We start from the raw sequence: 13,087 nt of genomic DNA on the forward strand, positions 1-13,087 counted from the left end.
ACGCTATGGGCTGTATCTCAGCAGGCTCCTCTGTCCACGGGATTTCCCAGGCAAGAATATTGGAGGGGCTTGCCGTGCCCTCCTCCAGCAGACCTTCCTGACCCAGAAATCAAGCCCGTGTCTCTTGTGGCTCAGGCATGGCAGGTGGCTGCTTTACCGCTGAGCCACCAGGGAAGCGCCACGTGTCATTACACATTTGTCCAAACCCACAGGATGTCCCTCACCAGGCGTGAACCCTGACGTCAACTGTGGGCTCCGGATCCGTGACATGTCAGTGCAGGCTCACCGACTAACAAATGCGTCACCTGGAGGGGTGTCGATAACGGGGAGGCTGTGCCTGTGTGGGGCAGGGAGTGCACAGGAAATCTCTTCCCACTCAGCTTTGCTGCGAACCCAAAACTGCTCTAAAACGTAAAATCTGGGGATTCCCTGGAGGTCAGCGGTTAGGACTCCACGCTCTCATGGAGAAGGCCAGGGTCAATCCCCGCTCGGGAAGCTGAAGTCCCACAAGTCACATGGCCCAGCCTCCAATAAAAATAAAATAAATAAAAAGTAAAATCTACTAATCTAGAGTATTTTAAAAGTCAGACTGAGGAGTGCCATAAAGAAGACATAGTTCAGTTCAGTCGCTCAGTCGTGTCCGACTCTTTTCGACCCCAGAGACTGCAGCACACCAGGCCTCCCTGTCCATCACCGACTCCCGGAGTTTACTCAAACTCATGTCCATTGAGTCGGTGATGCCATCCAACCATCTCTGGGGCCCAAGAGTATGTGAGGGTCCCCATCCCACATTCGGGGCCACCCAATGACCTATCCATCCAGCGATGTCTGCATTGTAAGGAGGAACACCCCAGACGGAGTCTCAGGAGCATCCTGGAGAGGGGAGGTCAAGGCAGGTCTTCGCAGTGTTGGGGCCTATGTTCGAGCAGAGACTGGCTGGGTGGGGCTCCCATTCCTGCCATCCTAGATCGGGATGGGCAGACGCAGCAAGGGGGGCAGCTTTCTGAGCACTTCCTGGGGAGCCAGCAGTCATTTCAGGATGAGGAATTTGCACAGAATTCAGATAAACGGGTTTTCAGGAAGTTCCTGGAACAATAAAGTGCTTGGCAATTTTATCTTCCTGGGCAAGAAACGTCTGGCATGGTGGTACTAGTGTATTAGTTCTCTGTCTGATGAACCGTGTGCTTGCAGATAGTTTGTTCTCAGACCCAGCGGAAGGACTCAGTGACCAACCAGCAAGAGCAAAAGCTGCAAAGAGCAGCAGTCGTGGGTGTGAACCACATGAGGCCTCAGTTTTCCCATCTGCAAGATGGGGTGTGGGCCTTCATGGATCCCCAAGGCCATTCCAGTTCTGCTGCTGACTCTGTTTAAAGGTGGGAGGGTGGGGCCTGGGAAATTGTTCATGGCAGGCTACGGTGGGGCAGAGACAGGGGCAGAGTTGAATCCAGGGGTCCCAGCGCCCAGCCCAGCCCCCTCCCCATGTCCCCCCCTCACCAAGAACCCGTGCTGAGAAGAGAAGGAGGCCAGGAATCCAGGGGCAGGGCTGGGGAGTGGGGGCTGACTCTGCTGGAGAGGCGACACCCTTCCCCTCTTCGGCCCACCCCAGTCCCTGTCTGCTTTCCCTGCATCTTCTCAGACCTAAGCCACCACCTCACACCCGTTCCCCACGCTGAGGTCAGTCTTCCCAAAACCCAAGCCATCCCTTGGCACTCACCAGCTCAGAACTCCCCTGTGGATTTCCACCGCCTGCCAGATAAAAGATCTCCACCTTCTCTGAACCCCAACTGCCTGTTTTGCAGAAACTGATCGCAAAATTCATATGAAAAAGCAAGGGACCCAGAAAAGACAAATAATCGAGAAAAAGAAGAACAAAGTCAGAAGATTCCCACTTCCTCATTTCAAAGCTTACGACAAAGCTATGGGTATCAAGACAGTATGGCAGGGACTCGCTGGCAGTCCAGTGGTTAAGGCTCAGCCCCCAGTTGAAGGTTTGACCCCTGTCCGGGGGACTGAGATCCCTCAGGCTGCGTGGTGTGGCCAGTGGAGTTCATCATTGCTAACACTCGTGTAAGGAAGCCCACGTGAGGAAGCCCCCAGAAAATTTCAACAGTGGGGGTCTGAGGAGCTTCTAGGTGGGCAAACACATCCAGGTACCAAGGGTGTGATGCACCCCAACTCCAAGGGGACAGAAGCTCACGGACTCCGCCCTGCATATCTCTTCACCTGCCTGTCCATCTGTATCCTCTATCATACCCTTTCATGATCTGGTCACTGTGTTCCCCTGAGCTCTGGGAGCTGTTCTAGCAGACGGTGAAATCCAAGGGGGAGGAGGTCACAGCAGCCTCTGGTTTATAGACTTGCAGCCAAGTCAGACACGTGTTGTAGGTTGTAACCTGGGCACTGACTACTGTTAATCAGCATCTGAAGGTGAGGAGCAGTCTCATGGGTCTGAGCCCTTGACCTGCAGGGTCTAACGGCATCTGCACATAGTGTCAGAATCGAGTTAAACTATAGGATGCCCAGGGGGAGTCACAGAATTTCCTGGTTTGGGGAAATCCCGCCACACACATCCACAAACAGTGTCAGGAGCAGTATGAATGTGTCAGTGATGTGAATATGAACGTGTCAGTGGTGTGAGTATGAATGTGTCAGTGGTGTGATTATGAATGTGTCAGTGGTGTGAGTATGAATGTGTCAGTGGTGTGAGTGTAAAGAAGACACATGGGAGGAAGACTGTACGGAGGTAGGGGTCATTGTGCCCATTTCACAGAAAGGCAAACTGAGGTCCTGCAAGCTGAGTGGCTCCTTCTGGAGCCGAGATCCCTTGATTAGGACTGCCACTCACTTATCTACATGAACCAAGGACCCCTCAAAGGGCACCCTGCTTGAATCACCACCGTTGGGCGCCTCCTCATCCATCCATCAGTGGCTTCAAACTCGTTTTCAGAGTGTTCCCAGGGCTCCTCCTGCAGATGTTTCCTGAGCATCTACCATGTGCCTGGCTCCTCGCCCCACATGGAAGGGCCAAAGAGCAACCAAACCCGTGCCATGGGCTTGGATCCCCTGGCGGCCCCAGGGAATAAGCCCAGGGCAGAATGGCTTAGTTACTTCCTTCTCACCACAAGGCCTGGAGGGAAATGCAGCTGATGCCTCCATGAGAACAGGGAGGGAAGGGGAGGGCTTCCTACAGGAGGTGTTTTTTCATCTGAAACCCAGAAGGAAAAATGGATGCGTCTAGCTAAGGGGAGCTGGGGCGTGGCGAGGACAGAGGGCAGAAGGAATAATACGTGCTGGAAACCTGGAGGAGTGAGGAAAGGAAGGACTGAGATCAAAGCAGGGTCAAGCCCAGGTAGGTCTGAGCATCGGACCTGAGATGAGGGCCCCAGAAGATACCTGCTGTAAAGGCCGGCTTTGAAGGGATCAGAGTGTTATCTTAATTTTTTTTTTAACGATTCCTTGTGACCAGGGTGTCGAGGCAAAATACACACAGCTATTACAATTGTTTGCAAACTGCTCATTTCCTCCACCCAGATCTCCAAGCTTCCTTCGACAGCAGAATCTGTGAAATGGGCAGACAGAGACAGAAGCTGGAGAGGTTGGCTTGATTTGAGCTGAGCGGACCCAGCAGGGGAAGCCCAGAAGGGGCTCAGACCAGGGAGTGGGAGATGTAGGGAGGAGAAGAGGAAGCAGAGTCTTGGAGCGCCAGAGACAGCAGCAGATACTGAGCACGTGAGCGACGGGGAGGTAACTCTCAGATGTTTAGCTGTGAACGGGGCTCTCCATCCGCAGTGCCGCTTTTTGCCAAGAGACTGCGGTAGACAACCTGCTTCGCAGTTACTTTGGTTATGACGCAAAACAGGTGCTTCTTTAATCAGTGGTGCTGTTGCCCCTGGTCCACTGAGTAACTGCACGTATGTGGTCTCCCACAATCAAAATAATACCCATTTCGCTCTCTCTCTTTTTTTTTTTTTTGCCACAAAGCATGCATGCAACGTAGGGCATGCAGAATCTGACCAAGAACCAAACTAGCACCCCCTGCAACGATAGCACAGATTCTTAACCACTGGACCACTAGGGAAATCCAAAAATAATACACATTACTTACCAGATGATGGGAACATGCTAATTTGGAAAACTAGCAAGAGCAGAAGCTTCCCACATTGTCAGGACCCAAAGCCCACCACGGAGACCAACAGGACCTGCTGCTCTGAGGCCTTTTCTCCATCTCTACATGGCTCAGTGACATCCCATACGATATTTTGAATCTGAGTGGGTTTTAATTTACTATGATCGCATAAGCACTTTTCCGTGTCTTTAAACACCATAAACCCAATTCTGATGGATGCGTCATATTCCACAGAAGGGATGTGTAGTCACCTCATGATTCATTTTGCTGGGCTTTGACATGGCGCCTGTCTTCTCCTCTGATGAACAGGGTGAAGCTTTTCCTAAGTTTCAGAATATTTCCTTAGCGTGCGTTTCCAGACGTGGAATTATTGAGTCAGCTCACTTCCTGAAACAGACAACCAAACAGGCCTCCAACAAGACTGTAGACATTTGCATTCTCTCCTGAACACTCAATGGAAGGATTGATGCTGAAGCTGAAGCTTCAATACTTTGGTCACCTTATGTGAAGAGCTGACTCTTTGGAAAAGACCCTGATGCTGGGAAAGATCGAAGGCAAAAGGAGAAGGAGGCGGTAGAAGATGAGATGGTTAGATAGTATCACTGATTCAATGGACTTGAACTTGGGCCAACTCCGGGAGATGGTGATGGACAGGAAGGCCTGGCATGCTGCAGTCCATGGGGTCGCAAAGAGTCGGACACGACTTAGCAACTAAACAACAACAACATTTCCCCAGAGGTACCACGCTTCCTTGTCAGCATCCCTCATACGCACACGTGTTACCACTTGATGTTGGCGACTTGAAACAGGAAGGAGATCCCCTGGACCGAGAGCCATTCCTCGGACAACCCAGGAGGATGAGTGTGTATTTCTCTGCCCACGATACCGGCGCCCTGGGCATCGTCTCCTCCTGGCTTGTCTGGGGTCAGTGTCAAGGGGTGCTAGGGGCCTGCGGGTGGATGCTGCCTGTTCTAAGAAGCCCATAGATCCAGATCTACAGCTCTGGCTTCCTATCCCGTAAATGAGGGCACTGGGAGGACCACAAGAGGACACGTGGACCGCGGGCACAGGCGCTGACTGGTCACCACATTATCGCCTCTCACAGCCCGGCGCCCTGCAGGCCCGCCTTTGCGGTGATGTGCTGTTCCCTGGTCCAAAGCGCCTTCTGCCTCTTCCCAGAACAGCAGCAGATCAAACGCGCTGGGCTCCTGGACTTCATTAGCATCATTTATTTCTCTGTGCCTGGCAGAAGTTTCCGCTTAACAAGAGAAACCTTTTTTAAATTACATGTCCCTTCCGGCAACCACGCGGCTTGGAGGCTGAGGACAGATGGGGTTTGTCAGGATCTATGGGTCTCAGAACCTCTCCCCACTTCAGAGGCCCAGGGCCTCCCCTGGGGGATCCCCAGCTCTGCTTCCAGACGGAAGGATGCCAGGGCCAGAGCACCGTGGCCAGTTCCAAGAGGCCGAGAGCTCCCCCAGCCCCCAGGAGAGCCGGGGGCCCATCGCAGGGAGGCCCTGGCCACTCATCCGCTCACTCACTGGCCCTGTTTGCCTCATGTCCTCAGCACTGGGGCTGGCCTGGGGCTGGGGATGGAGAAAAAAGTCAGACAAAGTGACCTCTCACCAGGCGACCATCAGGCTCTGGAAGAGAGATGGGCCCCGGACCAGGAGATCACATTCAGAAAATCTGTTTCCTGAGCGCTTACTGTAGGTTACAAACTGCTCAGGGAGAGTCACATGGTGAGATTCTGTGAGCTGGGGACGGGGAGGCGGGATCTTTCTGCTTCCCGGCCTCCCTCAGGGTGGCCCACAAAGGCCCTGAGCCCCTGGGGCGGGGTCAGCCTGAGGAGCGTGTCCGCACCTGTCCTGGGGGCGCCCAGGAGGGCTGGGTTCCTGTCAGGCAGCCCCGGCAGGAAGCAGCTGTGGGAAGCTGACAGAGCTGGGAGCCGCGGTCACCTCCGCAGCCCACCCTCCACGGAAGCCAGGGCTAGGACACTGCTCCGGAGGCCTCACAGGCCTCACCGGCCAGTCTCTGCCCCCTTCTTGACCCGCTGCAACCCAGTGGCCACGAGGAGGTGACGGCTGGTGGACACAGAGGCTGCGAGCACCTCCCAGAAGCGGCCAGTCCTGGAGGACGAGATGGAGATTTCTAAGCTGCGACGCGACGCAGGACCCAAATAGACGAGCCGACCCCAGAAATACCGAGGCCAGTTTTTAACGAAAACGAAGTTAAGGGACTTCCCTGGTGGTCCAGTGGTTCGGACTCTGTGCTTTCGCTGCTAAGGGGCCAGGTCCAAGCCCTGGCTCAGAGAAAGTCCAGACACAGCGTCCCAGAGAACCCTGGTCAACCCCCCAGGCCCAGGTGCTGTCACCTCAACCCTGAGAAGCCCACAGCCGGGGTCTCCTGGTTCTCTCATCCATTCCGACCCCCTCCCAGCGCCCGGGGATGTGGTCCTGGGCCCTCAGGGAGCAGGGCTTGGCAGAGGCCCCTGGGCACAGACACCCCCTTCCCTCATGACCGCCTTACCTTCTCCCATGTCTCCTCCGGGAGCTGGACACTGTCTGCCTGTCCCCATGTGCCCTGCTGCCTGGAGGCAGGGGGTTAGGGGGAAGGGGGATTGACCTTCAGGTCTTGAGGGTTGTGGGGGATGGGAGGCTTGAGTACAAGCTGCTTTGCCTTAATTAATTGATGTCCTCCTCACAACCATCCTATGAGTGGAAGCTTCTGAGTGGCCATGGTCTACATCTTGCTGACCTGGACATGAGCCAGGTACTCATTTCATTCCCATTTCAAAGATGAGGCAACCGAGGCAGAATTAGAACCCACAGCTTCCACTGTGAAGCCCTAGCTCTTTGCACTTAGCCATGCCCCGTCCTGGCATTGGTTTTTCATCTTCTGCATTAAATGTCTGTCAAAGCGTTTCACACCCAATAACTGGTCTGAGACAGGCTCAGCAGCTATATAGGGTCAGTAAGGAAGTGAGTGGGAGGCTTGGGGCAAGGGCTGGTGCCACAGCAGCCATCATTCCTGCCCCCAGGAGATTTTTTTTGCTCAAAACCCAAAATATCAGAATCAGACAGAAGCCATTGGGTCCAAATCACAGAGGTCTGGAGGTCCCAAAGGTGGAGGGAGCAGACAGGTATTGGGCCTTCCTTGTAGCAAAACAGCTCCTTGGAGCCAGGTCACATGAAAGCAGAAGCCAGCTCTTCCCGGGTCCTCCAGAGTTTGGGGGTTCACCCCACACCCACACCCACCCAGAAGTATGATTGTAGCACCTTCTCAGGCTTACCACCTCCCCTCCGTGCCCCCACCCCACCCCATCTCCCCGCACAGGGCACTAGTGAGAGTCAGAACTTGACTGAGACTTGAGGGGCTCCCAGCAGGGCCTCTGCATTGCCCACTGCTCAGCTATTGGGGTTCCTCCTTGGGCATCCGGTCCCGCAGGCCCTCCTCGGCAGATCTTCACCCGGGCATCCTGTGCTTTCCTCCTTGATTCTCACCACAGCGTTTGCACACTCCCCTCCTCTGTGTTATGTGGAGTCATTCACTCAGCCAGAGGTTCCACCCCATCAGGACCTGGGACGGTCGGAGATGCACCCTACCTACCAGCTCACAAGTGGGAGCCGCCATGGTTCCATGGATGCTGGCAAAGACACAAAATGCCTGGAGCAGGAACAGAGGATGGTCTACGGCTCACGGCAGCAGCAGGAGCCAAGTATCAGCATCGTTGTGGGCCAGTTCCCCAAGCTCCAAGCCCCACAGAGGGCCAGATGGCACCTGCGTGGTCCGTGGTTGTGTTCTAGGAGAGGAGCTCTGGCCTCAGGGAAACTGAGTCTTTCCTGGGCAGTAAACATGCCTGGCTTTTGCTCTGGAGGGACAAAGGGGCTCTGTATTTCCAGGCTATTACGCTGTTTTGAATGGCATCCTTCCAAAATTCACTTCCACTGGGAATCTGCGAACATGCTAATGGTCTTATTTGGAAATATGGTCTTTGCAGACTTAATCAAGTTAAGATGAGATCCTCCTCAACTGGTGAAGTGAAAGTGTTAGTTGCTCAGTCGTGTCCTTCTCTTAGCGACCCCATAGACGGTAGCCCACCAGGTTTCTCTGTCCGTGGGATTCTCCAGGCAAGAATACTGGAGAGGGGTGCCATTCCCTTCTCCAGGGGATCTTCCCGACACTGGGGTCGAACCCAGGCCTCCTGCATTGGCAGGCGGAGTCTTTACAGTCTGAGCCAACAGGGATGAGTTCTTAATCCACCATGACTGGTGTCCTAGCAAGAAGAAGGAAGCCTGGACACGGGCACACAGAGGGAAGACGGCCGTGTGAAGACGGGAGCAGAGACTGGAGGCATTCTGCCACAAGCCAAGGTGGCCGGCCGTCACCAGAAGCTAAGAGGCCAGGAGGACTCTTCCCTAGAACCTTTGGAAGGAGTACGGCCCTCTTGACACCTTGATTTTGGACTTACAGCTTCCAGAACTGTGAAAGAATAAATTTTTTTTTGTTTTCAATCCACCCAGTTTGTGGTCATTTATTACAGGAACCAGGGGAACTAATACATCACTACCCAAAAGCCTTGAAGAGATGGTCAGAAACCAAGGACAGTGGTGTCTTGCTCACAATACACACAGAACCACAGGGAACCCACGGAAGGTCATGTCTACGTCCCATGATGCTTTTGTTCATCAGAACTTAAGACTCACCCATCTTTTCTTGCACTTGGGATGGGGGGGCGGGGGGCTGGGCGGGTGTCTCATCTCTGCCCCAATTGGTTCGCCATGGCATTTTCCCCATCTTCATAAAGGAAATTTTTCGCCACCTGATAAGAAAAAATTTAAATGCTTTGATCGTATCATTGCTACATACAGGATTTCCACCAAAGACTGTTTAAAGGAAAGCTTCTGTGGATTTCAACATTTTTAAAGCTGGAATGTCTAGGCCCAGCCCTCTTAACTGGCAGCTCAGAGAAGGGCAGGGGCTCGCCCAGGGCCAAGGGTGAGTCAGAAGCAGCGTTAGTCAGTTCGCCGAACGCCAGCCCCGAGCACAGCCTCCCGAGTTCCTCTGGTTTCCGCTGATCAAAGAGAGTTCAGAGCAGAAGACGGGAGGCCGGACAGAGCAGGAAGCGTGGACGCTGCTGGGGCCCCGGGTGAGTTGGGCAGGGCTCACGCCTCTGCCGCTGGGGACAAAAGTGCACTATTAACAGCATCATTCCGCCGTCTCCTCCCCTTTCTCCTTCTGACCACGGAAAACTCAGCCGCATCATCGGTAACACCTGCCCCTCCCACCCACACCTCTCCTCTCAAACCCTCTAGTGTGGTCTCAAGCGTCATCAGGCCAACGTGTTACCCAAAACGTCCTGCTGACAGCGGGCCACCTCTTCAGTGGGGAGGCAGGGACCTCACCCCTGTCCCTCCGCAGACTGGCAGTGCAGCACGGTGTGTGTGTGTGTGTGTGTGTGTGTGTGTGTGTGTGTGTGAGGCTGTGCCGGCCCCAGGGACCGCCGCCTCCGCTCAGCCCGCCCACCTGCTCATCCCACAGGCTCGGGGCCCCCACCAGGGGCCAGACTCACTGTGCCAAAAGCTCCACCGGGGTCTCGGTTAATCCCCAGGACAAGGGGACGTCTGCCCATTTTACACACAAGCCAGAGGCTCAGAAGGGCAGATCTACAGCCAGAAAGTAGGCATGCGGGTAAACTGGGGGCGGGGGTCGGGGAGAATGGGGGAGGGGAAAGGAAGGGAGAAGAGAGTCACTAGACGCCCTTTCAAGAGACAGCTCAGCATATTCTGGCACATCAGCGGATCCCATAAGGCTCTGTATCTTTCCTGGCCTTCGAGAAAGTCTGCAACTCTGTAAGATGTAGAAAACTGACAGAAAAACGAAGATTCTTATCCGTAAAGGTGCAGACGAAATTTCATGAGGTGGAGGGACACGGGATCCCCTACCCTAGGGAAGCAGCCAGCTTTGCATCTATTAGCAAATTCAATTCTGCCTTTCGGATTGCTTACACATGTCTGCTCTTGGCTTTTCCTCTGAATTGATTTTGTAACATCTTACTGATGGTTAGATAGCATCACTGACTCAGTGGACATGAATCTGAACAAACTCCGGGAGATAGAGGAAGACAGGGAAGCCTGGTGTGCTGCGGTCCAAGGGGTCACAAACAGTCGGACACGACTCATTGTCCGACTTAGTGTCACGACTTAGCGACCGAACAACTGATCCTCTCACAAACTGATGAAATAAATACCATGACAGGTACATGTTCATTTGACATCTGTATAAGAATCATCAGCTTACCCTTCAGCCCAGGGACTGCAGATTCCAAGTGTGTCTGGAGGGAGGACCCGTTACCTCCCAGGCAGTGGCCTCAGTGGACTCTTAGGATTCTGAAAGACGGATTCAGGGGGCCCTGAGGGTCTACACTTCTAACCATGTCCGCGGTACTGGCGCTGCAGACTTTGAGGACCACAGTTCTCCCCTGAGCTGACCCTGCTTCCTCCGTTTGATCCACCCCATCCTACTCTCTTCTCTAGGGTATGCCTCTCAGCCCCCTGGCAGGTCCTCGGAGAGCATTCTGAGTTCCCAGGGTCCCCACACATCCCCAGAGGCCCTCTGCAGTTGACAGGGCCCTGAGCCTGGTGTTGGCACTCAAGGCTCAACCTCACATCCAGGGCCTCACTCGGTGCCGGGGCTTAGGGGGGATAACTAAGAGGCAGACAGGGCCCCCGTCCCGGGACGGGAGGCCACATCAGGGCCCCCCCCAGGGCCCAGTCCCAGCAGAGGCGGCCCAGGGTGAGGTCCTCAGCGAGCAGGGCTGTATTTCCTCCCCACGAGGCACGCGGTCTCTTAGTTCCCTGACCAGAGATGCAACCTGTGCCCCCTGCAGTGGAGACATGGAGTCCTAGCCCCTGGACTGCCAGGGAATTTCCCCCCTGCCCCGTCTTTTTTAAAAATGCATTTTATTTATTTATTTGGCTGTGCTGAGTCTTCCTTGTGGCATGTGGGATCTAGTTCCCTGACCCGGCATCAAACCTGGCCTCTTACATTGGGAGCTCAAGGTCTCAGCCAGTGGACCATCAGGGAAGTCCCTGCACTCCCCTCTTAGAATTCTCCCGAACGGCTTCTGCTGGTATCTATGAGGACCTTCCCACATGAGTCCACCTCTCCAGCTGCTGAGTGCAGGGAAGGACACGGGAGTCCCCAACATACAGCCCACTGCAGGCTGAGTCTGGGTGGTTCACTGGGCATCTCTGCCCTGGGTCTTGGGCTCCCCCAATCCTCCCAGGCCCCTCCCATCCCCCAGCAGGGGGACCCCCGCCTTAAGAGGCGAGTGACTTACCCCAGGCCACCCTGAGGAGGACTGACAGAGGAGAAATGATGCCCTTGAGCCTCCAACTCCTTCTGGACTGGACCACACCGCCTGAGCTTTTCCAGCAGATAAGCAGGCATGTGTGAAAGGGGAGTGCCAGGAGCTGAAGGACACGCGCCAGCAGACAGACCGGGCACAGGGAACGTGCAAGGCCTCCAGCAGCCTGGGCACAGATGCCCAGTAAAGCTTCTGGGCTCACCCTTCCCTTCTCCAGGAGAAACATGTGTCCATCGCCTGGGGACAGAAGCTAGGCCAGGAGGACAGTGGAGCTAGATAAAAATGGAGGCAGAAAAGGAAAGTTCCTGGAGGGAATCGCTGCCCACCTAAAACCCCCATAAGGTCCTTCAAGTGCTAAATGAGAAGACTGTGTTATTTGAATTAGAAAAGGAACATGTAAACCTCTACTCGGGTGTTAAAATACAATAACGTTAGATACAATAACTGAAAATAAGGTGAATAAAGCTTTAGAAGTGCCGCCAGCTGGGTCTGCCTGAAGGAATTGTTACCCACCGTGAAAAAGCACAAGCGCCTCTGCATCCACTGTGGGCATCTCAGAAAAGCCCCTTGGGCTCCAGCCCCAGGACCTGCGCTTGCAGGGCCCCAGGCCTGCACCCAGGCTGTCACTCTGGGTGTCTCACCAGGCACCCAGCCCAGGCTTCCCACCATCCCGGTTTACTGTCTCTGCAGCGGGGACAGGACCCCTGCAAAGACTGACTCCTCGAGACAGGCTGCTTCGAGCCATGTTCCCCAACAGGCCTCGCCTCTGGGCCCTGTCCTGGGCCGGCCTAGCCCAGCTGTAGCAGGAATCCCCTGCCTTTGATGTCTCTTAGTGAGTTTCCATCCACTCATCCCCTTACCCCCTCCTCTGTTGTAAGTCCCCAGCCATCCGTTGTATTCAGAGTTCAGCCTGGTCTCTCTTCCCTGTTGCAATAGTCTTGGATAGAATCTTCCCTGCTGGTTCAACATTTCACAAGTGTCAGAATCGTTTCTCTTCCACACTGCCCACTCCCCAAGTCTCTGCCATTTCACGAGCCCTGAGACAGTGGACTCGGGATAAAGTTCCGTGGCCTCAAAGCCTAGGTTTCTCATACTCTGACCCTTCGTGTATCACCTACCCAGGTCTCCCTGGCCCCATTAGCTCAACTGTAAGAAGAGTATCTCTGCTTTGGCTTCTTCCCTCAATTCAGTAACCATTTATTCATTCATTCTAAACCTTGGCTAAGCTCCACCACGAGGCAGAACGTCCACGTGGGTCATCTGGCTTTGCTCTCACTGTAAGGCCACGAGACCAGTCTGTTGATCTGTTCTTGGTTTTCACTCGCTTATTGCTGTTGTTTAGTCACTAAGTCGTGTCCAACTCTTTGCAACCCTGTAGACCGCCAAGATTCTCTGCCCATGAAGTTTCCCAGGCAAGAATACTGGAGTAGGTTGCCATTCCCGTCTCCAGGGGATCTTCCCAGCACAGGGATTGAACCCACATCTCCTGCATTGGCAGGTGTATTCTTTACCACTGACTCCTAGGAAGCCCTTGCACTCATTTGTACTTTAAAAAAAACAAAAAACAAAAACTTATTTTAACAAGTTAGAAT

At 54.2% G+C, this 13,087-nt stretch overlaps 1 long non-coding RNA gene across 1 annotated transcript; it reads right to left on the reverse strand.

Moving 5' to 3' along the window:
• Positions 1-4,257: 4,257 nt before the first annotated feature.
• Positions 4,258-7,875, reverse strand: LOC145503749 (uncharacterized). The gene is made up of 2 exons (XR_014051724.1): positions 7,736-7,875; positions 4,258-4,513 (listed from the first exon to the last, which is right to left on the reverse strand). It is a non-coding gene; the product is annotated as an uncharacterized LOC145503749 (long non-coding RNA).
• Between the last annotated feature and the right edge of the window lie 5,212 nt (positions 7,876-13,087).

This window comes from Giraffa tippelskirchi, chromosome 4, assembly GCF_054371585.1.
Source record: "Giraffa tippelskirchi isolate mGirTip1 chromosome 4, T2T-mGirTip1v1.2.pri, whole genome shotgun sequence".
Lineage (NCBI taxonomy): Eukaryota > Metazoa > Chordata > Mammalia > Artiodactyla > Giraffidae > Giraffa > Giraffa tippelskirchi.